The sequence below is a fragment of the Kogia breviceps genome, chromosome 11, assembly GCF_026419965.1.
Source record: "Kogia breviceps isolate mKogBre1 chromosome 11, mKogBre1 haplotype 1, whole genome shotgun sequence".
Classification (NCBI taxonomy): Eukaryota; Metazoa; Chordata; class Mammalia; order Artiodactyla; family Physeteridae; genus Kogia; species Kogia breviceps.
The window spans coordinates 44,922,533-44,947,660 of record NC_081320.1 but is presented as its reverse complement, the minus strand read 5'-3'; the positions used below and the strand labels follow the sequence as shown (position 1 = coordinate 44,947,660).

The following is a 25,128-nucleotide window of genomic DNA, read 5'->3' as shown; positions in this document are numbered from 1 at the left end:
TGGTATTTAACTTCAGAGAATTGTCATAAGGACCAAGTGACATAATTCATGTAAAACATTTAGCTCTGTGACTAGCACATATTAAGTGCTTAATAAATTTAGCTATCATTGTTTATTACAATCGCTCTAAGTCCAGGATTATACATTTAATACTTGTCACATTCTCCACTTTAGACATCATTATCCCCATATTATAGATAAAAAAACTAAGACTCGGAATGAGTGACTTGAATGGGATTTTTAAAACCAGTCTATCTTGCTCCAAAACCCATACTAAACCGTCTGTATTGTCTAATTATCAATCTCTATCTAACTCTATTCCAGAGAAGAATTTCAACAAGCCTTTCTGCTGGAAAAATTCTAACCAAGCTCACTGACTAGATTATGGTAATTCTTTTGGAGAATTAAGATGAGAAAGGTCAAGATGGCACCACCCCTAAGATGAGAGGAGTCTGGCAGACCTGGAAGCTGCTTGAGTCTCTGCAGTTATAAGTCATAGTTTACAGGGATGAACAGAGAACCAGGGCATAGAGGATGCTACCAGAAGATATCAACTAAAACCTATTATGTCACTAAAAGTAAACTGCTAGAATTAAGAGAGAAATCCTTCCATTACAGGGCTTGATGAAAAAATTCTTAAATAAGATCCAAAAGGCACACACAATAAAGGAAAAAATTCATAAATTTGACTCACTTAGAATTTTAAAAATTATTTTAAGCAGAGTAAACAGTAACAAAGAGAAAAACTTGGACGATTGCATTTACAATGAATATAACCGCCAAAGAAGTGGTCTCCAGAAAACATTTTTAAAACTTCTACAAATCAATAAAAACAAGATAAACTGTACATCAGGGAAAACTGGGACCAGACTTTGAGGTCCCTGCCAGAACTATAAGATACAAGAAGGTTTGCATTTCACATTCTGTTACCCATGAAATATGGGGAGTATGACTACCCTTCAACCCAGCCACAGAAGCTCCTAAGTGTGCTCCAGGAAACATGAACCAGAATGTTCTCTGCAGTATTATCTGGAATAGTAAAAAATGAAAGAAACCTAGATGGATAAATAAATGGTGGCATATTCATAAAAATGAACTAGAGCTAGTAGTATCTATCTAGATAAATCTCAGAACACATAATATTGAGTGAAAAAAAGAAGTTGTAGAAGGATACACGTGGCATTATCCCATCCCTATAAAGTTTATAAACATGCAAAGTAGTGCAATGTATTATTTAAAGCTAAAAGTGTATGTAATAAATCTATGTAGGGGCATGATAAACACCAACCTCAGAACTAGAAAGAGAGGTGGGTAATGGAATGCAGAGGAAGACACAGTTTCAAATGCACTTTTTTTATTTCTTAAGCTAAATGATGCATACGTGGGTATTGGTAAATTATTCTCTAAGCTTTTAGAAAGTCTGATATATTTCACTATTTTAAAATAATGGGAAAACATTTTTAGTAAGAATCCTAAGGGAGTAATATCAGCAAGATGGCCAAAAAAGAAGTCCCTTGCTTGTATCACCCCACAACAACAATTTGGCATCCATGCAGATAAAAGTGTCTTTGTGGGAGATGTGGGATCCATCACCATATGCCAAGGGACCTGAGAGGAGTTTCATCCACCCATGTGTCAGGTAGTAGACATACAGACCTCAGTCCTGACTGTGGATCCTACAGTGGTGTGTAAACCAGCTCTAACCCCTCTCAGATGTTGTCCAAGAACCCCTGGAGAACACTGTCTCCACAGGGGAGAGAGACCTTGTGAGAGTCCAGGCATCCAGCAGAGAAATTCTAGCACAGTGTTGGAGCAAAATATATATATAAATCTGGACACATTGGAGAGATCAGTCAGTAAAGAATGGAGGAGGTGACTGCTATTTCAAATGTGAAGATAGTAACACAAGACTTTAAAAAAACACAAAAAAATCAAGGAAACATGACACCTCCAGAGGATCACAATAATCTTTCAGTAACTGAAGCCAAAGGCATGGAGGTCTGTGACCTACCCAGTAAAGATTTCAAAATAGCTGTTTTAAGCTATCAGAAGATTTCTCAGCAGAAACATTCTAGGCCAGGAGAATAGGATGATATATTCAAAGTGCTGAAAAAAAAAATTTTTTCAACCAAGAAACATTCACCAGGATCAATTATATGATAGGTCACAAAACGAGCCTTAGCAAATTTAAGAAGATTGAAATCATTCCAAGTATGGTATGCAGACAAGAAAACCCTGACCACACACTATGAAACTAGAAATCAATAACAGGAGAAAAACTGGAAAATACAAAAAAAAAAAAAAAGGTGGAAATTAAACAACACACTCCTGAACAACCAATGGATCAAAGAAGAAATCAAAAGAAAAATCAAAAAATATCTTGTATCAAATGGTAACACAACACAGCAAAACTTATGAGATGTAGCAGAAGGAGTTCTAGGAGGGAGTTTATAGCAATTACACCTACATCAAGAAAAAAGAAAGATCTCAAATAAACAATCTAACGTTACACTTCAAGGAACTAGGAAAAGAACAAACTAAGCCCAAAGTTAACAGAAAGAAGGAATAAAGATCAGAGCAGAAATAAATGAAACAGAGACCAGAAAAATAATAGAAAAGATCATCAGAAATAAGAGTTGGTTTTTTAAGAAGATAAACAAAATTGACAATCCTTTAGCTAGCCTAACTAAGAAGAAAAGAAAGAATACTCAAGTAAATAAAATCAGAAATGAAAGAGGACAAATTACAGCTGATACCACAGAAATACAAAGGATCATAAGAAACTACCATAGGGACTTTTCTGGCGGCACAGTGGTTAAGAATCTGCCTGCCAGTGCAGGGAACATGGGTTCTAGCACTGGTCCAGGAAGATCACACATACCACAGAGCAACTAAGCCCATGCACCATGGCTACTGAACCTGCGTGCCACAACTACTGAAGCCCACACACCTAGAGCCTGTGCTCTGCCGCAAGAGAAGCCCCCACAATGAGAAGCCTGCGCACTGCGACAAAGAGTAGCCCTGCTCGCTTCAACTAGAGAAAAGCCAACACCCAGCAATGAAGACCCAATGCAGCCATAAAATAATTAATTAATAATTTTTTTAAAAAAGAAACTACCATAAATAAGTGTATGCCAACTAATTGGAAAACCTAGAAGAGATGGATAAATTCCTAGAAACATACACTCTACCAAGACTGAATCATGAAGAAATAGGAAATCCGAACAGACCAACAATGACAAAGGAGATTGAATCAGTGATCAAAAATCTCCCAACAAAGAAAAGCCCAGGACCAGATGGTTTTCTTGTGAATTCTACTAAACATTTAAAGAAAAATTAATGCCAATTATTCTCCAACTCTTCCCAAAAACTGAAAAGGAGGGAACAGTTCCAAACTCATTTTGCAATGTCAGCATTACCCTGAAACTAAAGTCAGACAAGGACACTATAAGAAAACTACAGGCTATTAGCCCTGATGAATATAGATGCAAAAATTCTTAACAAAATACTAGGAAACTGAGTCCAACAGCACATTAAAAGTATTAAACACCATGATTAAGTGGGATTTATCCCTGGGATGCAAGGATGGTTAGACATATGCATATCAATAAATGTGATACATCACATTAAAAGAATGAAGGATAAAAAGCATATGATCATCTCAATACATGCAGAGAAAACATTTGTCAAAATATAACATACTTTCACAATAAAAACTCTCAACAAACTGGGTAGAAAAGGAATGTATCTCAACATAATAAAGGCCATAAATGACAAGCCCACAGCCTACATCATACTCAACAGTGAAAAGTTGAAAGCTTTCCTCTAAGATTAAGAACAAGACAAGGGTGCCCCCTTTCACCACTTGTATGCAACACACAACTGGAAATTCTAGGCAGGGCAGTTAATCAAGAAAAAAAGCCATCCAAATAAGAAAGGAAGAAGTAAAATTGTGCAGATGACATGATATTATATAGACAAAATCATAAAGTTGCCACCCAAAAACTGTTAGAACTAATCAATGAATTCAGTAAAGTTGTAGGATAAAATATGAACATATGAAGTCAATTGCACTTCTATACAATAAAAATGAAATATCTGAACAAGAAATAAAGAAAACAATCCTATTCACAATAGCATCAACAACAATAAAACACTGAGGAATAAATTTAACAAAGGAGGTGAAAGATCTGTAGAATGAAAACTATAAGACTTCGATGAAAGAAATTGAAACAGACACAAATACCTGAAAGATATCCTATGTTCATGGATCAGAAGAATTAATATTGTTAAAATGTCCATACTACCCAAAGCCACTTATAGAGTCAGTGCACTCTTTATCAAAATTCCAATGGCATTTTTCACAGAAATAGAAAAAAAAGTCCTGAAACTTGTAAGAAACCACAAATGACTCCGAACAGCAAAAACAATCTTGAGAAAGAAAAACAAAGCTGGAGCCATCACACTTCCTGATTTTAAACCGTATTACAAAGCTATAGTAATCAAAACAGTATGGTGCTGACATTAAAAATAGACACATAGACAATTAAAACAAAATTGAGACCCCAGAATTAAACCCTTGCCTACAAGGTCAACTAATATTTGGCAAGGGAGTCAACAAAACTCAATGGGGAAAGGATAGTTTCTTCAATGAATGGTGCTGGGAAAACTGAATAATCACATGCAGAAAAATGAAATTGGACCGCTATCTTATACAACTCTCAGAAATTAACTCAAAATGAATTAAGCCTTAAATATAAGACCTGAAACCATAAAACTCCTAGAAGAAAACATTGGGAAAACTCCTTGACCTTGGTCTTAGAAACAATTTTTTGGATATGACATCAAAAGCACAAGCAACAAAGGCAAAAATAAATAAGTGGAACTATGTCAAACTAAAAAGCTTCTGCACAGCAAAAGAAACAATCAACAAAATGAAAAAACAACCTACAGAATGGAAGAAAATATTTGCAAATCATCTATCTGATAAGAAGTTCATATCCAAAATATATAAGGAACTCATACAACTCGTAGCAAACAAACAAACTGGTTTAAAAATGGGCAAAGGATGGGCTTCCCTGGTGGCACAGTGGTTGGGAGTCCGCCTGCCGATGCAGGGGACACGGGTTCGTGCCCCAGTCTGGGAGGATCCCACATGCCGCGGAGCAGCTGGGCCCGTGAGCCATGGCTGCTGAGCCTGAGCGTCCAGAGCCTGTGCTCTGCAATGGGAGAAGCCACGGCAGTGAGAGGCCCGCGTACCACCAAAAAAAAAAAAAAAATGGGCAAAGAAACTGAATAGACATTTTCCCAAAGAACACATACAGATAGTCAACAGGTACATACATGAAAATATGCTCAACATGGCTAATCACCAGGGAAATGCAAGTCAAAACCACAATAAGATATCACCTCACTCCTGTTAGGATGGCTATTATCAAAAAGAGACCACATGTGTTGGTGAGGATGTGGAGTAAAGGGAAACTTTTTGCACTGTTGGTGGGAATGTAAATTGATACAGCCATTATGGACATGAAGGAGTATGAAGGTTCCTCAAAAAATTAAAAATAGAACTATCATATGATCCAGCAATCCCACTTCTGGACATATATCCAAAGGAAATGAAATCAGAATTTCAAAGAGATATCAGCACTCCCATGTTCATTACAGCATTAGTCACAATAACAAGATATGGAAACAACCTGAGGGTCCATCTACAATCAAATAGATAAAGAAGATGTGGTACATATATATATATGGAATATTATTTAAGAAAGAAGGAAATCTCACCACTTGCGACAACATAGATGGACCTCGACAGATTATGCTAGGTAGAATGAGTCAGACAGAGAAAGACAAATCCTGTATGATATCACTTTATGTGGAATCTTTAAAAAACTGAACTCACAGGAAGAGAGAGTAGAATGGTAGTGCCGGGGTTGGAGGGTAGGGGAAATGGGGAAATGTCAGTGAAAGGGTACAAACCTCCAGTTATAAGATGAGTAAGTTCTGGGGATCTAACGTACAGCATGGTGACTATAGTTAACAATACTGCATTGTATACTTGAAAGTTTCTGAGAGTAGATCTTCATGTTCTGACCACAGAAAAAGAAATGATAATTATGCTAAGTAATGGAGATGTTAATTAACTCTATGGTGGTAATTACGCATCACATTTTACACCTTAAACTTACCCAATGTGGTAGGCCAATTATATCTCAATAAAGCTGGGGGAAAAAAAGAATTCCAGGGACAGAGGCCCAATGGGATCCTGGGGAAAGAATGTGAAGTAAATAGCTAGCAGTAACTTCCTGTAGCTGGGCTGCCCTGCCCAGTGCAGTTTGCTGAAGAAGGTGATGAAAATGGCCTGTGATCTAATGGAGAAGAATAAAATCGGTGACAATACCAGCCCAGAGTGAAGGGACAGCAGTGAGGCCACATCAACACATGGCAGTTGGCTGCCCAGACTACTGGCCCTGAGGCCCAGAACTTCCTGAGACTTTTGGCCACAGAGACGTGAACACACCTTGTCCCTTTGCTGCAAGCCTCTTGCAGCCATATTAGTCCTGCTTCCCTCCCCACACACATGCCCATACCTTTTATTGTTGGTTAAGTTTTAAGTTTTTTTAAAATTGTGAAACATTTCAAACATATGGAAAAGTACAGATAATACTGTAATGGACACCCATGTTTATCCTAGACTTAACAGATATTAACACTGTTTGCATTTTTGTTTCAGATGTATTTTGTAAACTATCAACATAGATGGAGTGAAATCTTCACACTCTGACTCCATGTCTTCTTCCCTCCCACTCCAGAGGAAACCACTTTTCTAACACAGTATTTATCACTCCCACACATCCTATGGGATCTGTAAACATATAATATTGTTTTTGCTGTATGTAAAACAGAGGCTTTAGACTTTTCTACCACATTCAGTGTAAAAAATGCATTTTACGTTTTGACCCCGTAAATATGCACATGCACACATGTGTATGTATACATATATACCCATGTGTTAGGGTGTGTACATAAGCTGAATCAAAACTTTCATGAAAATACTTACTGTTTCATTACTATCAGCACATGCTGATATTTTCTTTCTATTATAATTTTATTTTGTCATGTTGGCAGTTATTCATTAAACTGATTTCACAACTTACAGATGGTTCATAACAAACAGTTTGAAAAACATTAGTGTTACCAGACTTTCTGTTTTTGTCAGTCTGGTCGTGTGAAATGATTTCTTATTTTATTTTGCATTTCCCTCATTACTAACAAAGCAAGCTTCTCCTTACTTTATCCTCACCCACTCAATTGTCTCTTCTATAAATTACCAATTTTATTCCCTGGATCTTTATCATTAGCTTTCAAGACTTTTTGTATATATATTCTGCACACTAGTTCTTTATTAGCTATATATGTTGCAAACATCTTCTCATTTTCATGTAGTTAAATTTATCAAACTTTCCTCTTTAACTTTTTTTCCTATTTTGTCTTATTTTAAAACATTTTCCATACCCTAAAGTTATGGAGATATTGCTCTATATTTTCTTCTTAAAATCTTAAAGTTTTACATTCTACATTTATATTTTAATCCTGCTAGAAATGTGTGTGTATGTGGTGAGGTAAGAATCCTATTTTATCTTTTCCATAGTTTATTGTCCAAGACCAATTTATTAAATAGTCTGCTCTATCCCTGCTGCCTTGTAATGCCACCTTTGTCATAAGCCAAATTCCCGAAGTACGTAAGTCCGTTTCTACACTCTCTATTCTGTTTCACTGGTAGATTTCTCTATCCTATGCCTATATCACACTGTTTAAGCTATATGCTATAGTTTTGTATAAATTTTTGCAATCTGGAAGGGCAAATCTCTCATCATCATCATTACAATTATGATGATTACTTAAGATTTTTAAAATAATTCTGGCATTCCCTCTTTTGTTTGAATATTTAGACCTATTTTGTCAAGTTCTGTAAAAAAATCCTTGGGAATTTTTATTGGAATCAAACATACTTTAATTTTGACAAAAATTGACATCTTTTATGATATCAAGTCTTTCTATCCATGGTATTTTGTCTCCAATTACTTAGGTCTTATTTTATATTTTCAATAAATTGTTTTGATTTTTTTTCTATGATGCTCTTGTACTCTTTTATTACATGTTTCTAAGAGTTCATAGTTTTTTGTTACTGTTGTTATTGTAAATAGTGTTTTTCATTAAATTTTCTAAATTTTTTTACTAATGATTTTGTACCTTGATCATTTCCAGTAACCTTTCTAAACTCTCATTGTTTCGAATATTTTGCCTATAGATTCTCATAGACGGTCCATGTTGGCCATCATACAGTCTCAAATCATGGCAGTTTTCTTTTTTCCTGTCCAATCTTTTTCTTTTTTTCTACAGCCATGTCACTCACAACCCAAATCCAGGTACTAACAAGAGAGTGGACTTGACTGTCTCTGTAGCAACACTGGGATAGAGCATGTGCAGGAAGAAGCAAAGCTAACACTGATTCATTAGATTGATGGTGGCTGACCACCAGGCATGTCCAGTGCCCAAGTTCTCTACCACATATGCTTGAATTGTACAATTATACGATTTTTTTTTTGTTTCTTGGGGTTTTTGTTTGTTTGTTTGTTTTTCTTTTGCGGTACACGGGCCTTTCACTTTTGTGGCCTCTCCCGTTGCGGGGCACAGGCTCCGGATGCACAGGCTCAGCGGCCATGGCTCACGGGCCCAGCCGCTCCGCGGCATGTGGGATCTTCCCGGACCGGGGCACGAACCCGTGTCCCCTGCATCGGCAGGTGGACTCTCAACCACTGCGCCACCAGGGAAGCCCTATACGATTTTTTTTAAACTTCCTTTGCCCATCTCATGACTCCACTCAGATTCCCTATTCATTCTCTTCCACTGTGTGGTCATATGGGGTTGCTCACAGGAACTTTACTGGCCCAGTATTTCCATTTCTTTCCATTATCATACTGTAATAGAAAGATTATTTCGGTGTCGTAGGCAACCAAGTTTAGAGTCTGCATTCTTATCCTGATGATAAACCTAGTGCTGACTGGTACAGTTTACAAGAGTATATAAACCATGCTAAGCTTCAGTGGGTTGAAATACGCAAGGACAAAATGAGGGCCTCCCATTTTCTCTTTCCAAGATATGGCTTTCGGAGGTTTTTTTTGTACTTTGGGTTTTGGGGGGGGGGAAATGGAGGAGATGTTGTTGGCTTTTGTTATTTTGTTGGTTGGGTGGTTGGTTGGTTTGTTGGTGGCAACCCATATTCCTCAGTTTAAGTCTACTTATTTTAAAATCTGAACATGAACACAAATGTATTATCAGTATTACTCCCACTCTTTTTCATAATGGTTATTCTTCCATTGTGGCTTCTATTTTTTTCTTTTTATCTCTTTAATCATGTAAACACCCCTATATTTATGGTCTCTTTCAGACTGCTTTTCTATGATCTCAAGGTGGGGACTGCTGACATTCCTGCTTGCTGCATCTGCAAATTCTTTTTCATGGTGGATCTTTCCATAAGGTATTTTGTAAATTTTTGCTGAAAGATCATCTTTAACTCAGCTTGAGTTTTCAATGGAAAACTCCTGTGACCAGAGTGACTTTTCATCTGTGTCTGCATGTGTCCTAACAGTAACATAACCAGGACCACTCTTCACATGCATTTTTAAAATCTAGGATGTCCCCAATTCATAGACAGCGTACATCGTCTCCAGAACCTCTCAAAGCGGAAGCTTGGGATTTCACTTTTTCACATAAGGCTTTAAATTTTTTCACCCAGAATCCAGGCAGAAGCAAACTCTCTTGGCATCTTCCTTAATCAACAACTGGATTTTTTTCCCTAGTCCTCCTTTCTTGGCGAGTTCAGCCCTGCAAGCCCCCCACATTTTTCTTCCTTGTTTAGGCCTCTGGCTGGCACTGGCCCAAGGCCTTCACTCTCATCTCTGCATGGGCCCTACCCCAGTCTAATAAGAGCACAGACAGATACACTCACACCCCTTGCTAGCTAGAGTGCCACTGACCACTTCCGGCTGTGTTTCTCCATTACCTCTTCAGTTCCAGCAACTGGACTAATTTGGTTTTCATTTTATCCCCCATTTCTATGTGCTTATAATAGGAAAGGTTCCACATTAGTCCACTCCTCCCAGGTCTCCTTTTCCTTTACAGAGGCCCTCGAAAGCAACCAGGACTTTAAAAAAACAGGACTTCTGGCTCTTATAGGAGTCTGTGTGTTCAAGGTCAATCTTACCTGCAGAAAGTAACTCCAGCATCTGGCCAGAATCTTTTTGAGAAGAAGTGACTGGGCTTGTCTGATTACTGACTGGACAATTTCTGCTTAACAACCACCTTTCTGTTCTTGAGCTAGCATGAAATCAGAATGCTTATTTCCTGCCAATTTCAGAAGGTGAGATCATCCTGACAGAGTCCTTGGGGAGACATGAAGTCAGGAATCTTGTACAAAAGAAATACATGTGGCAGTGAGACTTGATGAAGGATCCTCTCCTTGAGAAACAGACCCAGTGGGGTCTCTTTGTTGTTATTGTTGTTGCTTGGGGAAGGAGGCTTCCTGGGGTTTTGTTTTTATTTTTTTAAAGAAAAATAACGGGACTTCCCTCGTGGCACAGTGGTTAAGAATCCGCCTGCCAATGCAGGGGACATGGGTTGGAGCCCTGGTCCGGGGAGATCCCACATGCCGCGGAGCGACTAAACCCGTGCGCCACAACTACTGAGCCCGCGCTCTAGAGCCCGCGCTCCCACGTGCCTAGAGCCCGTGCTCCACAACAAGAGAAGCCACCGCAATGACCAGCCCATGCACTGCAACAAAGAGTACCCCCGCTCGCCGCAACTATAGAAAGCCCTGCGCGCAGCAACGAACACCCAACGCAGCCAAAAATAAATAAAATAAAATAAATTTATATTTTAAAAGACCCAATGCAGCCAAAAATAAAGTTAATAAATTATTTTTTTAAAGAAAAATAACAATAAATCAGGGAACCTGGCCATTTATGGAGGGAACACATACCTTCATGGGTCAGCAGGCTGAAGGGTCACAGCTGAGCACTGACAGTGTTCAGAATTGTCTATTTCAAACAGGATTGGTGTGGGCAGTCGAGGGGAAAGGTCGGCAAGTATCTCATGGAAAACAGAGCCCAGATTTTCAAGCCCATGACAGAGACAAACCCTTTACAAACATTCCAAGTGATGGCTTTCTTCTTCTACGTAGACATACATGTTTAAAGCCCACTGAGCACCATGCCTATGCAGCCAGGCTTGAGAATAATCAACTCAATGCTAAGCAGGTAGAAATCTCCCTAATAGAATGTCTGGCCTTTAGACTTACTGACATCTTTCTGTGGTATTTCCTCTACTCCTGTTCTTCAAAGCTTAGTGCCCTTCTTAGAGTCAGAACTGGCTCCAAGGAAAAGTTTGAGTAATGCGTCAGCCACACCTTAGTGTGAATTTAACCCAATGTCTTATCCATCCAGGGATGTTGTGTCTTGAAAATTGTAATCTCAGTGAGATACAGATTTGCCTGAAATGATATGGAGCAGAGTAAGGCTTCCAACAATATGCTCCAACTCCAAATCCCAGGCTCTTTCCAAACCTCACCACTGTGCCTTAGGAAGAGGCTGGAGCCTCTTCTCTGGGCTTTGAGGCTTTCTCTGCCTAAGGCACAGTAGCTCTGGGCAGGCACTGGTAATGAACACGCCCAGGTTCTATTGTTACCACCTCAGCCTCTGAATAGATGTCTCCACCAGTCAGATCTGCCTGCTGGGGTCATAAAAATAATCATAATGATGAGAAATCTCAACTCTTTTTCTCCACCTCATGGGGAGGTATCTTTGGGGAGCAATTAATTAATTCCCTGTTATCCCTTAGGGAGTTTTCATCGTCCCAGAAAAGTAACCAAAGGAATTTTCCTGAAACAATTTCATTCACATCAATCCAAAGCCCAATACACAAAACTCTTTCGAGGGTGTTAATCTCATTAAGAGCTTCTTATATAAAGTTGCTTGAACACCAACCACAATTTTTGTGAAGGGTGAGTCTATAGGCCCATATTTGTACCACGTGGCCCCCTTGTCCTGGCCAGAGCTACCTGGAAACACCAGTGGAGACCTGACCCAGGAGAAATCAACCCATTCGTTGGGCTGAGCCAATCAGATTCTCCCTTTCTAAAGGGGGTAAGAGAGAGGTAGGCACTGGATCTGTAATTCCAGACGAGGCAGGATTTGTGCCATGGTGAGCTGAGCCAAATGCAAGATGTGGACGGATGCCCACAGAGCTGAGAAGCGGGTGGTGCACCCTCATCCTGAGATGAGCCAGAGCCAGCAAGCAAACCTGATGAGGACTCACGTGTTTCATGCTGCACCCAGACACCATGCTGGATCAGAGGAGGGAGGGGGGAGAAATCCTGAAAGACAAGTAATTACCCCACAAAGGCAAGAGACCCCACAATTACAGTGCTTTTTTTTTTTTTTTTTTTTTTTTTTTTTGTGCTAGGCGGGCCTCTCACTGTTGTGGCCTCTTCCGTTGCGGAGCACAGGCTCCGACGCGCAGGCTCAGCAGCCATGGCTCACGGGCCCAGCCGCTCCGCGGCATGTGGGATCCTCCCGGACCGGGGCACGAACCCGTGTCCCCTGCATCGGCAGGCGGACTCTCAACCACTGCGCCATCAGGGAAGCCCCACAGTGCATTTAGTGTTGAATGCTGCAGCAGAAGCCATTGTGAGGGGAGAGAGAATGGACCAGTGCACAAAGCGTGGCCCACGTGGTGAGAGAGATTAGGGACCACAGAATGTAGAAAAGGCCTCCTGGCTGCTACCCCTCCTTTCATTGTTCTCCAGATGTTTCTGGTTTCCCTCCTTACAGCAGCTTTTCCTAAACTTCTCTCCCCACCCCCTGCCCCTTCATTTTCAGGTAGAGATCAACCTCCTCTGTCAGGAAAAAGATCAACGCCTCCAAGGGGAGGTGTGTCAATGCCCCCTCACTCCTCCACAAACTCCCCGTTTCATCACCCACCCATCCCTTCTTCCTTATCCGTTACAAAGGAAACATGTCTCCTCCTTTATGAAGCTGAGTTTTCCATGTCCTGCTGATCCTGAGGCCTCGGACCACTGCGACCCCTCCATCCATCGTTCATTCGCTCTTTTGCATCTTCAATCTCTCCTTGTCTGACAGCACCTGCCTATAAATGTGCTCCAGGTTCTCCACCCCTAAAATCACCTTCCTCAACCCCAGCCTTTCCTCCAGCTACTACTCTGCTTCCCTCACTCTCTTCAAAGCCAAACTTCTCGAAGGAGTCCCCTACATACAAACAAGCTCGGTTCCGAGAGCCCTTTCGTTAAGTCCAATGAAGTCAGCCTAGGTACCCAACCAACACCGTAATAGGTTTATAATACTTTTCACACAAATAGTACATAAAAAACAAACAAACACAAAAAATAAAGACAACATTTTTAATCTTACAGCACAGTACCCTGAAAAGTACAGTAGTACAGTCAGTACAACAGCTGGCATCCAGGGGCTGGCATCTAGTGACCAGGCAAGAAGAGTTACCGACTGATGGAGGGAGAGGAGGGGGGAGATGGTAGAGCGGAAGGATCGTCAGCAATAGGAGACGGAGGGCAAGATGCAGTTTCACTCACGCCTGACGTTCATGGCACAGGTCCCGGTTCCTTGCTGGATTCAATTCTATCTACTGCCTTGAATAAACGATCCAGTGATGTCTGGGTAGTAGCTCTTTTCTTCTTGTCATAGATGACACGGTAGCACTGAATTCCATTCTGAACGGCTGCTGCAACCTTCACGTACCGTTCTACATTCGGATCCTGTGCCTCAAAACTAACAGCGCCTCCTCACATAAAGAAAAACCCCCCCTCCATTTCCTGCGTTGTAAATCTCTTTGGGTCTTCAGTTACTTCTTCTTCCCCCACTTTTGTTTCCATCATTATCGCTTGGCGCTTCTTAGCAGTACCAGCTACATCACCGCTGCTTTTACGCTTGCTTCCAAACAGCCTGGGCTTGAAATAAAGACACTGTACTACTGTACTCTATACTGTACAGTAAAGTACACAAAAGCACCACCACTTGTAGAGGATACACGCACGTGACAATGCACGCCAGACTTGTGAACTAACTTACGTGACTGGACATGCGAAGGCACGTTGGCATCTTTGAAAGTTCGCAACTTGAAGGATCGTAGGTAGGGAACTTGCTGTGGTCTATACTTCATCCAGTTTCATTCCATCCTCAACTCACCACCCTCCCCAGCATCTTTGGGAAGTGGCTCTGGGGAAACAAGGAGAGCTCTCAACTGTGAAATGTTACGTCGTGGTCCCAGTCTTCCTCACAGAACATCTAGCACTGTTGCCCAACCCCTCTCTATTGGTCGTGGTCCAAAAGGAATGCAAATGGCACACACAGGTTAGGGGCTTTTGCCAAACCACCCTACACCTCTGTAAATTCACAAGGAACGGTGCAGAATGCTGGGGCCAGTAACCAAAGAGCTACCGGAACCAGTGGGAGCCGTGGGACCACGGGCCTGCGGTGGAGGCTAAGGGCGAGGGGAACACACACCGCTCACCTGCCTCCTCCCCTCACCCCCCGCCAGTGCTCCCCATTGGTTGAACCCAACCGGAGTCCAGAAGGCAACAGAGCTGCTGCTGCAGGGTGACCGTCTCCTCCCAGGAGACGAATGGGTGTGGGGGCCTGGGGGGAAGGAAGGGCCCAGCTCTGCCCCACCCCCCCGCCGCCTCCTGTCTTCTCACCCGGTTTCTGTCACCCAACCCTGCTGGTTGTTCTAACATTTTGGCCACTCTTGTCAGTGTCATCACTGGTCTCCCTTCTTCTCTTCTTAAATGTCTCGTCCTAGACCCTATGCCCGATACTTCTTCTCTTCCCAAACTCTGTCTCTCCCTCCTTTAGCAACTTTGTTTCCCCCAAGGTGTCCACGACAACCCCCAAGATGGTGGTGATCTGAGTCTTCAACTCTGACCTCTCACTGACCTCTTGCTGACTTTCATTGAACTCTGACCCCCACTAGTCATCACCACACAATTCCCCCAGGAAGAATCTGTTCCTCAAACACAACACTTTCAAAGCAAAACTCATCCTCTTCTCCCTCAGGCTCCTGGCCATGCTCCCCTCTTCATTAACCACAGGTACCCCTGACTCTGTTTCCTTTTCAGTCTTGCTCCTCAAAGGGTGGTCCAAATCCTGCCGTGTGGCCATATGGACATCCCTGGGAGCACATGACAAACACCGAATGTCAGGCCCCACCCAGACCCACTGAATCAGAATCTGTGTTTTAACAAGATCCCCAGGTGGCCCACATACACCGTAAAATTTGGAAGTGCTGGTTTACAGCATATATCACAACCATTCTTCTTTCCAGTGAACACCGTATTAACATGTTTCAGACTTAGAGGCTTGATATTAAAACAGAAGGAAGGAAACTCTGCAGCAAACAGCAACCCTGCAGACCTCTCCCTAACTCCCATTTGCTGCTTTGGACTTTTTCTTAGAGGAAGTTTGCCTTAAGGAGGATTGTATGCATATATATTTCTTATTGTTTTAAGAAATCTTTACTGGTCCCCTCAGTCTTTCTTGCCTGTATCCTTGGAGGTCTCTGAAAAGCACTCATATCATCCTTTATGTGAAAAAAAAAGCAATGAGGAGAGAATTTGGGTATTCAAAATGAGAATCCCACCAGTCTGGAAAAGTCCCAGCTGATGTTTCCCATGGGCTCCATGTAGAATCCATGACACGCAGGTCAATCTCATCAGGATTTTCCTCTCTCTGAGCCTGTTTCTTCATCTGTAAAATGGGGAGATAACAGTAACTCCTTTATAATGTTTCTTTAAGGATTAAAAGTGGCAAAATATGTGAAATATGCCCTCCAGATGGAGGGTTCAGTATTCATTGAATGAAGAAATGACATCATTGAACGTATGGGAGTCTTAGTTTACTCAAATGGAAAATGAAGACTATAATACCAAGTTCATCAAATGTGGGTTCCCCAGCTCTCTCTATCATACCTCCGCCAGTCCCCACACACCTGCACAAACATGCATCTCTACATGCATGTACACACCCACATCCACATGCATGCACCTATGCAGGCACATGCTCTCACGCACATACACACATGCACATGTGTACTCGCACATACTCGCATACACACGTGTACACACATAACCACCAGCAGGAACTCTGGACACCTTCCCCGATGTCTCCTCTGTGGTCACCTGCTCTCCAGATTCCCTCACGGGGACAGGGACCACTACAGAGCCTCCACCTGCCTACCCACTGCTATCCCGGCCCCTCCAGCCCTCCCTCCTCACCAGGCACAGTGATCATTATAAAAATCCAAGGCTGATTGCTTCACTCCTCCTCGAAACCCTCATACTATAGGCAGGCCAAACTCACCACGCATCCCTCAACACACTGTGAAGTTCTGTCCCGCTGGCCCGTCTCACACTTTACACCTCCTCTACCGAAAATCGTCTTCCCCAAGTAACTGGTTCCTGTTTGTCAAAACTCAGCTTAAGCATGGTCTCCTCTCACTTTCCCCAATGCCTCCCGCCAGAGACAGCACCTCCTCAAGGTTCTCAGCACCCAGGCAGATGCAAACCTCTGATGTCCCCTTTTCTTCCCCTTAGGCTACAAGGGCTCCTCCAGGGCAAGGACCTGCCATATCTGGCCTTGCATTTTCACTCTCCACCACCCCAAAGCGTGGAGCACAGCGGGTGCCCAGTAGACGCTGGTTATAAGTGCTGGTTGAAGAAGAAGGTGACGGATACTGTCCCCCAGTATTCCTGGAGCCCAGCCCCCAGACTCATCTGCAGTCACAGGATCCCCAGTGCTCACAGGAGACACGAGGCTCCACCAGAAAGACCACACCACCTCCTGTTTTGAGGCACCAGGACATGTTCAGTCTTGTCCTTTGAGTTAGAGCTGCAGAGCTGAGGAGAGAATCCACAGCATGAGCCTTGCTGGAGGCCAAACCCTCCGTCGGCTCCACCCCCCGCCCAGGATCCTGGTCAGTGCCTGAGCTGCGCCATCGAAGGGCGACTGTTGAACAATGACCAAGCTCCTCCCTGCTGTTCCCACGCACAGTTTCCTTGGGTTTCCTTCAAAGCAGAAAAACAACTGCTCTTTCCAAAAGACGGGAATGCTGGGGAGGAGAGGGTTTCTTGCCCAGAAGTAAAGATCCAGACACCCTTTCCCTAGCTGGAGAGGTTTCTCAAGACTGGGCATCACCACGCAGGCAGCATACCCCACCGCCCAAGGGGAGCAGGTCTGACGAGATGCCCTGAATGCGATGGACAACATACGGGTGAAATCAGCAGAGCGGTGATGGGGTGACAGCAGGTTCCACCCACACCACCACTGCAGTCCTCTCCATCCCCTTCCAGGCTCCATCCGTGCAAATGCCATAGACACCAACATAAAATTTACATTTATTGAGGGAAGTCTTGCCATGCATGGACAGGCACTGTTCAAGGAGCTTGGGAGGCTCCAAATATAAGATCTGACCAGGCTTCTGACCTCAAGTATCAACGAGCTCTACCCTGGGCTGGGTACCACGGTGGGCGTGAAAGAACTGGACAACAGTTCTTGCCCTGGAGAAGAAGGTTACATCTCATTGGAGCCAGGGCATTAAAGCCCACATGCAGGAAATAAAGAACCCCATGAGGCAGGATGTAACCAGAAGCTCAACTGGGTGGCACAGACATTAGCTGCTCTAAAACTTAAGTGAAGAAAGAGAAAGAGCTGTGTGGACAGAAATCTTGGGGAAGGTTCATGAAGGGGCACCTGGCAGGATCAATAGGCGAGGTAGGGAGGGCATTTCAGATGGGGAACAGCACATGCAAACGCACAGAATATGATTCGTCGTCCTGGTGCCTCTGTAGCAAAGACATGGATTTCTGCTCGTTATGTTGGTTATGCCTTATTTTGACTGATGGTTCACTTTGAAATCAGCCCTGATTCCAGTCTGGATGGGTTAAGTCATCCTCCTTGCCCAGCCATGTAAACAAACCACAGAGCAAAGCCAAACCACAGAGAGCTAGCCAGACAAGGAGAGGAGAAGCAGCCTTGAGAACCAGCTTCCCTCAAAGACCAGGGAGGAAGCCTGGTCCTTCCACCACCCTTTCTGCAATCTCATCGTCTGTGCTTAAAAACACTGAAATCAACCCGAGTGGAAAAGATAGCTGCAAAGGCGTGGAGAGCTGCTCAGAGATTTGTCAGCTTATTTATCCACCTCCTAGCCTTTGATTGATTCAACTGATGATCGAAGTTCCCTGCAAGATAACATACGCTTGGAGGAAAGAGAACTCTGTAGTGGGCAGCTTCCAAAATGTCTCCCAATGACCCCCTGCCCCCCACTTCTCCTGTAGCCCGCTCCCCTTGAATGTGGGCTGGACCTAGTGACAGACTCCTAATTAGGAGAATAGAGTCAAAAGGGACGGGCTGTCACTTCCAAATTAGATCTGAGACTGTGACTTCCGCCTAGCTCACTCTTTCTGTCTCTCTGGCTTGTCTAGCTCGCTCACTCTGATGAATCAGCTACCATGTTGTGAGCTGCACCCCCCAGAGAGGCCCATATGGCCAGGAACCGAGAGTGGCCTCTGGGCAACAGCCATCAACCAGCTGAATCCTTCTAACAACACTGACTTGGGAGAGGATCCTGCCATGTTGGCGGGGGACGGGGAGCCTAGAACGACTGTGGCCCTGGCTGAAACCCTGATGGCCACTTAGGAGCCGGAGGACCCAGCCAAGCCATTCCTAAGCCACAGAAACTGGGAGATAATAAATATTATTTTGAGTCCTTAAGTTTGGGGTTATTTGTTACCCAGCAATAGATAACAAATACACTCTCCAGTCAGGCTTCCAGGAGTAAAAACAAGATCATATCTGTACATGAGCTGACACCCATGCCTGATACAGCCAGAAATGTCCCCCAAATATAAATATGCCCCCATTGTCACTCTTAATTATCATTTCTCCCAAATGGTTTTCAGATCATTCAACTTGAGAATTACTTTAATGTGTGTGTGTGTAGAAATGCTGGGCAAAGCAGAAGTCCTTAACATTATGCAGGACTCTCTCATATGTCAACAGACACCGCAAGTCCCCTTGGAGAAAATCTTTCTTCTCACAGGAGTCAGTGGGCCTCCCGTTTGCAAAGCAGTCCCCACAGCTTTAGGCTGGGGTCACAGTCAACGTATTTAACAGCAGGTCTGGGCATAAGAGCCGACCAGGACAGAAGCTGGCTGATCCATCATGTCCCAGGTCAGCCCCAGTCCCATGGAAAGGGTGTGCCAGAACTCTGGGAGGCTTGACAAGGCGTTCACCTCTCTGACAGCCCATGATAGGTGGCATTCTGGAAAAAGGCAGCACTGTGTGTCAAAGGAGAGCCTAGACATTTGTCCCAAACCTGGCAGCATGGACTGGATCGTCTTCTCTGAAGATCCTATCAGGAAAAGACACCAAGAACTCCAGGGGGGAACTCACCAGCAAGAAGAGAGGAAGGAGTTGCTTGTTTGTTCGAGGGGAGGTAACCTGGGTTCGCCCCCAGGAACCAAGCGTTACCAAGGAGGTTGGTTCCCATGGGCCTGTGGCTGAGGCTGAAACCTCTCCAGACCCTCCAGTCCTGGCGCAGTGTGAAGCTCTGCGGGCCAGTGGCTGAGCTAGCATATGTGATTTCAAAGGTCTGAGAGCCCCATGTGGGACTTCATGAGTTCAGTTCTGAGCATAAAATGTTGGAGGTGAGGTATCCAAATGAAAATGTCTAGCACCTAAATAAACGGGTCTTTTCAAAGGAGCTCAAAACTGAAGATAAGGATTTTTTTTATTGTGGTAAGATATACATAACATAAAATTTACCATTTTTAAGTGGATGGTCAGTAGCATTAAGTAAACATTCACCACATTATTGTCTAACCACCCCCATCATCCATCTCCAGGATTCTTTTCATCTTGCAAAACTGAACTTCTGTACCTATTAAGCAATAACTCCCCCCCTTCCCCCCACCCCCAGCCCCTGGTAACCTCAATTCTCCTTTCTGTCTGTATGAATTTGCCTATTCTGAGATCCTCATGTAAATGGAATCATAACAATATTTGTCCTTTCGTGTCTGGCTTATTTCACTTAGAATAATGTCTTCAAGGTTTATTCATGTTGTAGCATGATCAGAACTTCATTCCTTTTTTTTTTGCAGTACGCAGGCTTCTCACTGTTGTGGCCTCTCCCGTTGAAGAGCACAGGCTCCAGAAGCACAGGCTCAGTGGCCATGGCTCACGGGCCCAGCCGCTCCGCGGCATGTGGGATCTTCCCGGACTGGGGCACGAACCCGTGTCCCCTGCATCGGCAGGCAGACTCTCAACCACTGCGCCACCAGGGAAACCCCTTCATTCCTTTTTAAGATATACTACCATGCCATTGCACATATATATCACACTACTTTATCCATTCATCTGTCATCTGTCAATGGACATTTGGGTTACTTCCACCTTTTTGGCTATTGTGAATAATGGTGCTATGGACATGGGTGTACAAATATCTATCTGAGTGCCTGTTTTCAATTCCCTTGGGTGTATACCTAGATGGAATTGCTGGATCATATGGTAATACTATATTTAATTTTTTTAGGAACTGCCATACTGTTTTCCACAAGAGAGGCACCATTTTGCATTCCTACCAGCAAGGCACAAGGTTTCCAATTTCTTCACATCCTCACCAACACTTGCTTTCCATTGTTTGTTTTTCATGGTAACCATTCTAATGTGTGTGAGGTAGTATCTCGTTGTGGTTTAGATTTGCATTTCCCTGATCATTAGCGATGTTTAGCATTGTTCCATGTACTTATTGGCCATTTGTATAGAAGATATCGTTTTCTGAATTGTCAGCAGATATGCGCTAAAGTCATGGGTGGCACCCGCTGCTCCTTTCCCATCCAGTAACCATCTTCTCCTTCATTCTTAATACTCCCAGCTTTGTTCACATCTTCATTGTGTACAGCTAGATCACTCACTTCCCATGACACTCTCCTATCTACAAGAGGCCGTGGGATCCGGTTCTGAAATTGGAGTGCTATGGGGACTCCCGAGATAGCTTTCATGAAATGTGACAGACTTAGCATCCTCCTTTTGCCTTTTGCCCTATTCCCTCCTTCTTCCTCCTGCCTGGAATGTAGATGTGCTGCCGGAAGATGTGGCAGCCATCTTGCACCATAGGGAAAAGAGCCACACACTAAGGCCGGCAAAGCAGATCTACAAAAGGAGCACGGACAGCCCTGGACTGACAGCCTGCCCCCAAACTCCCTGTTACATGAGAAAGATAAGCCTCTTGCTTATATCGGCCACCATTTGTTGGGTTTCTGTTACATGCAGCCAAGCACCATCTTAGCTGACTTATCATAGGAGCAGATCTGCTCAGGTGAGTGTATAGAGAAAAGGATAAAAGAGAGTAGTGCCCTGGGAAATGCTGAGAGGTAACAGAAGGCAGCACGGGAATCATTCAGAGCAAGGACTAACTAAGAGTGATTGAATGAATGTAGAAAACATGAGGTTATGGTATCAAATGAATGAAGGAAAGAGAGCATTCGAGACAGAAGGTCAACACGTTAGAAGCTGAAGAAACATCCAGTAAGAAAAGAACTGGAAAGCATGGATTCAACAAAAACGAGTCTTAGAGACCTGTTGGGGAGAGTCATATTGCCTGGGTTGAGGAGTGATAGGAATCAGGAGGAGAAAGAGAGTGTGAGGAAGGGGGAGGAGATGGGGTGCTAACAAGGAGAGCACAGCATGTGCAGCCCAAGGAGGTATTTTTAAAGATGAGAAGCACTGGAAAGGCTGTCGGTTGGAACCAGAAGAGAGGCAGAGACTGACAATTTGGAAGAGAGGGTATAATGCTAACTGTCTCCTTTTGGCCAGTAGTAGAATCCTCCAGCTGTTAACTGGGCACTGGGTCACCCAGCACCGTCTACATTTCCCTGCCTCCCATCCTCCCATAGGTTTGGTCATCTGACTAATTTGAGCCAGTGCTATATCAGCAAAAGTTAGGTGTTAAATTTCTGGGTTATTTCCTTAAAGATGCTTGCTGTGGACATACTCTCTCCTTTCCTGATGGCTAGGAAATTGCAGCAGCTGTTTTGGACCTGGAGAAGGATGTCACTTACAGAGGTTGGCAGGTCGGCTCACTGGTGTGGGTTCCCAGATGACCTTGGAGAGTGGAGCCCTCTACCTGCCCTAACTGCCCACCTACCTCTGGAACAGGATGCAAGCAGTGAAAGCTCTTCCATCTTATTTAAACCACTGTATTCAGGACTCTTTCTTACAGCAGCCTAGCTTATCTAATACCAATGGGAGCCAGAACAGTGGTGCTGAAAAACCATCAGTCTACAAGTTCATGAGACCATGTAAAAAGAAAGTTTGGTTTGTACGTTTAAAATGCACTCATTTTAATGGTTGCCTTTTATTTTGAGATTACATCCTTCCTAAGTTTTGTTATATTCAAATGTCCTTCCTCTTAAGCAGATCAAAGGTTGCATGGGGCCCATATTGTGAGGGGATTGACTGCAAAGGAGCATAGGAAACTTTTTAGGATGAGGAAGTCATTCCATATCTGGATTATGGAAGTGAGTTTACAATTGTTTAGAATTATCAAAATTCCTCAAATTTTAAATGGATGGAATTTACTGTATGTAAATAACACTGTAGTAAAAATTAAAAATGATCCTTGTTGTTTTTTTTTTAAGGGACAATGTAGCTTTTAATGAATTAACAATTTTGATTGGGGTGACCTTGCAGAATAAAACCACCTTCGAGTAATTAAAATTTAGACCAACTAGTCAAACGCTTTATCATCCATTGTAAAATGATCCTTCTTTTATAAAAACAATGGGAGTAAAAATTGGTTGTCATTTTTCAAGACTTACTTTGTAAACTAAGAAGGTGGCAACCTTACGTGGATCCCCAAATTTTTTCAAATTTTTCAGAGCTAAGAAATTGACGAGTCTGAGAGCCACTGTAGTCCTTATCTATAGCTGGTATGATATAAATTACCCCCCAAATTTAGCAAAGTAATAAACATTTATTATTTCACAGTTCCAGCGAGTTGGGGATCTAGCCAGGTTTAGCTGGGTCCTCTGGCTTAGGGTCTCTCACGAGGTTGCAGTCAAGGTGTCAGCCAGGACTACGGTCTCACCTGAAGGCTGAACTGAGGGAGGCTTCACTTCCAGGCTCACTCCCTGGTTCTCGGCAGGATTCAGCTCCTCACAGGCTGTTGGACTGAGGACGGCAGTCCCTTGTTGGCTGTTGTCCCAAGGCCCCCCCTCAGTTCCTTGCTTCATGGGTCTTTTCACTGGCCAGCTCCCGACATGGCAGCCGGCTTCCAGAAGAGTGAGCGAGACAGAACCAGAGTTTTTAGAGGCTGCTTTCCACGGCCACCCATCTGAACACAGGCGAGCTGGTTCGGCGCACAGCCAGCCTTCTCCAGGGGCACAGGAGAAAAGGAGAAGCTGGGAGCCACCACGCCTACCTGTGGAATGTTGATGGAAGCCAGGGGGTAGGGGACTGCTGGATCTATTTTCTCCCCAAATTAGGGCAGCTGCCAAGAAGGGGGGCAGGTGGTCGAGTAGGAGGTTCGAGGGGAATTGAGAGCTTTGAAATAGCGGGTGTGGGCAACAGGGTCCAGACGGAGCGCAGAAACCCAGTGATGCTCTAGCTGGGACCTGCTCTGGGAAAGCTGTGCTCCAAGGCTCCAGGCAGTTTCTGTTCATAACGAGGAGTCAGCACTTAACCCACCCCCCAAGGCAGATTTGCCTTTTTCTGAGAAAACCACCTTGAGTCCAGCAAAGTCCACACATCATCCCCGAGGGGACTTGTGCAGCCACCAGGAAGCTGAATGTAGATGTTCTAGCCAGACAGGAGCTTCACCTCGTGCTGAGGGGAGCCAGAGGGGCTGGACTTCGACATCCTCCATGTCGGATCCTCACCCAAGTGCGCTGCTGCTTGGCGAGGCCCATCCTGCAGGGCAGGAAGGCAGGGCTACCCTGACAGGTGGGACTAGACGGACAGCCCTGCTGTCAAATGTCCTAGGAAATGCAGATCCCCGCACAGGAAATGAAAGGAACTCAGCCTTGGGCTGCGGTGAAAAGGCATTTCCTCTTTTCTCTGGGCCTGGGGACAAAGTAAAGTCTGTCCCAAAGGTGAATTCCAGTCCCCACCCTCTCTCCCACTGGAAGGCCAGGCTGTAGGGAGGGTGTATACGGCCCTCTCTTTGAAGGAGAGATGATGACGATAGAACTCTTCTCCCCGAGGAGGGGCTGGTGGCCCTAGGAACCACCGCGTCTGGAAGGTGGATACCAAGACACTCTGTATCTCAGTGCCCTCTGCTTGTACAGGCCTCCAGTACAGTCTATTAAATATGTCAGCCTGATCACGCTGCATTGCAGGGCACTGAGAAAAAAACTGACCCACATCTTTGCCTGGAATAGTGCAAAGAAGAGCAGTGTCTCTTGTCCCCGGCCCAGGCCGCCACGTGCTGACATGATGCGGGAGCAGAACCACTTATAAGTTCTTGTAAGACAGCACGCTGAGAGAAGCTTGGGAGAGGTGAGGGAGGAGGCTGATTGAAATGTGAGTTTCTACTAGCAGATGACTGCTGAGAGTCACACATACTGGTCAAAGCATGACAAGCCAGTCTGGCGTTTGGGGGGTGGGGGCGGTTCAAGGCTGAATCCTGGTCCACCCATGTGTATCTGCACTTCAGTGGGGCTGGCACTCCCAGCCCCATGCCCTAGCCCAGGTCCTTTCAGATCTGCTCTCAGCCAGACCTCTGAGGAACCGGTGCCGCCAAGCCAGCCGTGAAGATTAGCTGGCGAGCTGGCCGCCTGAGAGGCTGACGTCTGCCCTTCTCCCCACCGGGGCCATATCCCTCATGGAGCAAGAAGCAGGCGTTATTGAGACCCAGAGTCCCAAAGCCAACTCAACACCCAGGAATTCAGAATTGTTTTGAATAACCAGATCCAACTTCCAAATCAAGGCAAAAATCCCGCTCACCTTGGACCCTCATTTTAGCTACTGACAGAGACAAAGG

The 25,128-nt window shown here is 44.1% G+C and overlaps 1 pseudogene; it reads right to left on the bottom strand.

Annotated features, from left to right (window-relative positions):
• Nucleotides 1-24,012, bottom strand: part of LOC131765186 (Golgi reassembly-stacking protein 2 pseudogene) — a 47,768-nt pseudogene extending 23,756 nt beyond the window's left edge.
• Between the last annotated feature and the right edge of the window lie 1,116 nt (nucleotides 24,013-25,128).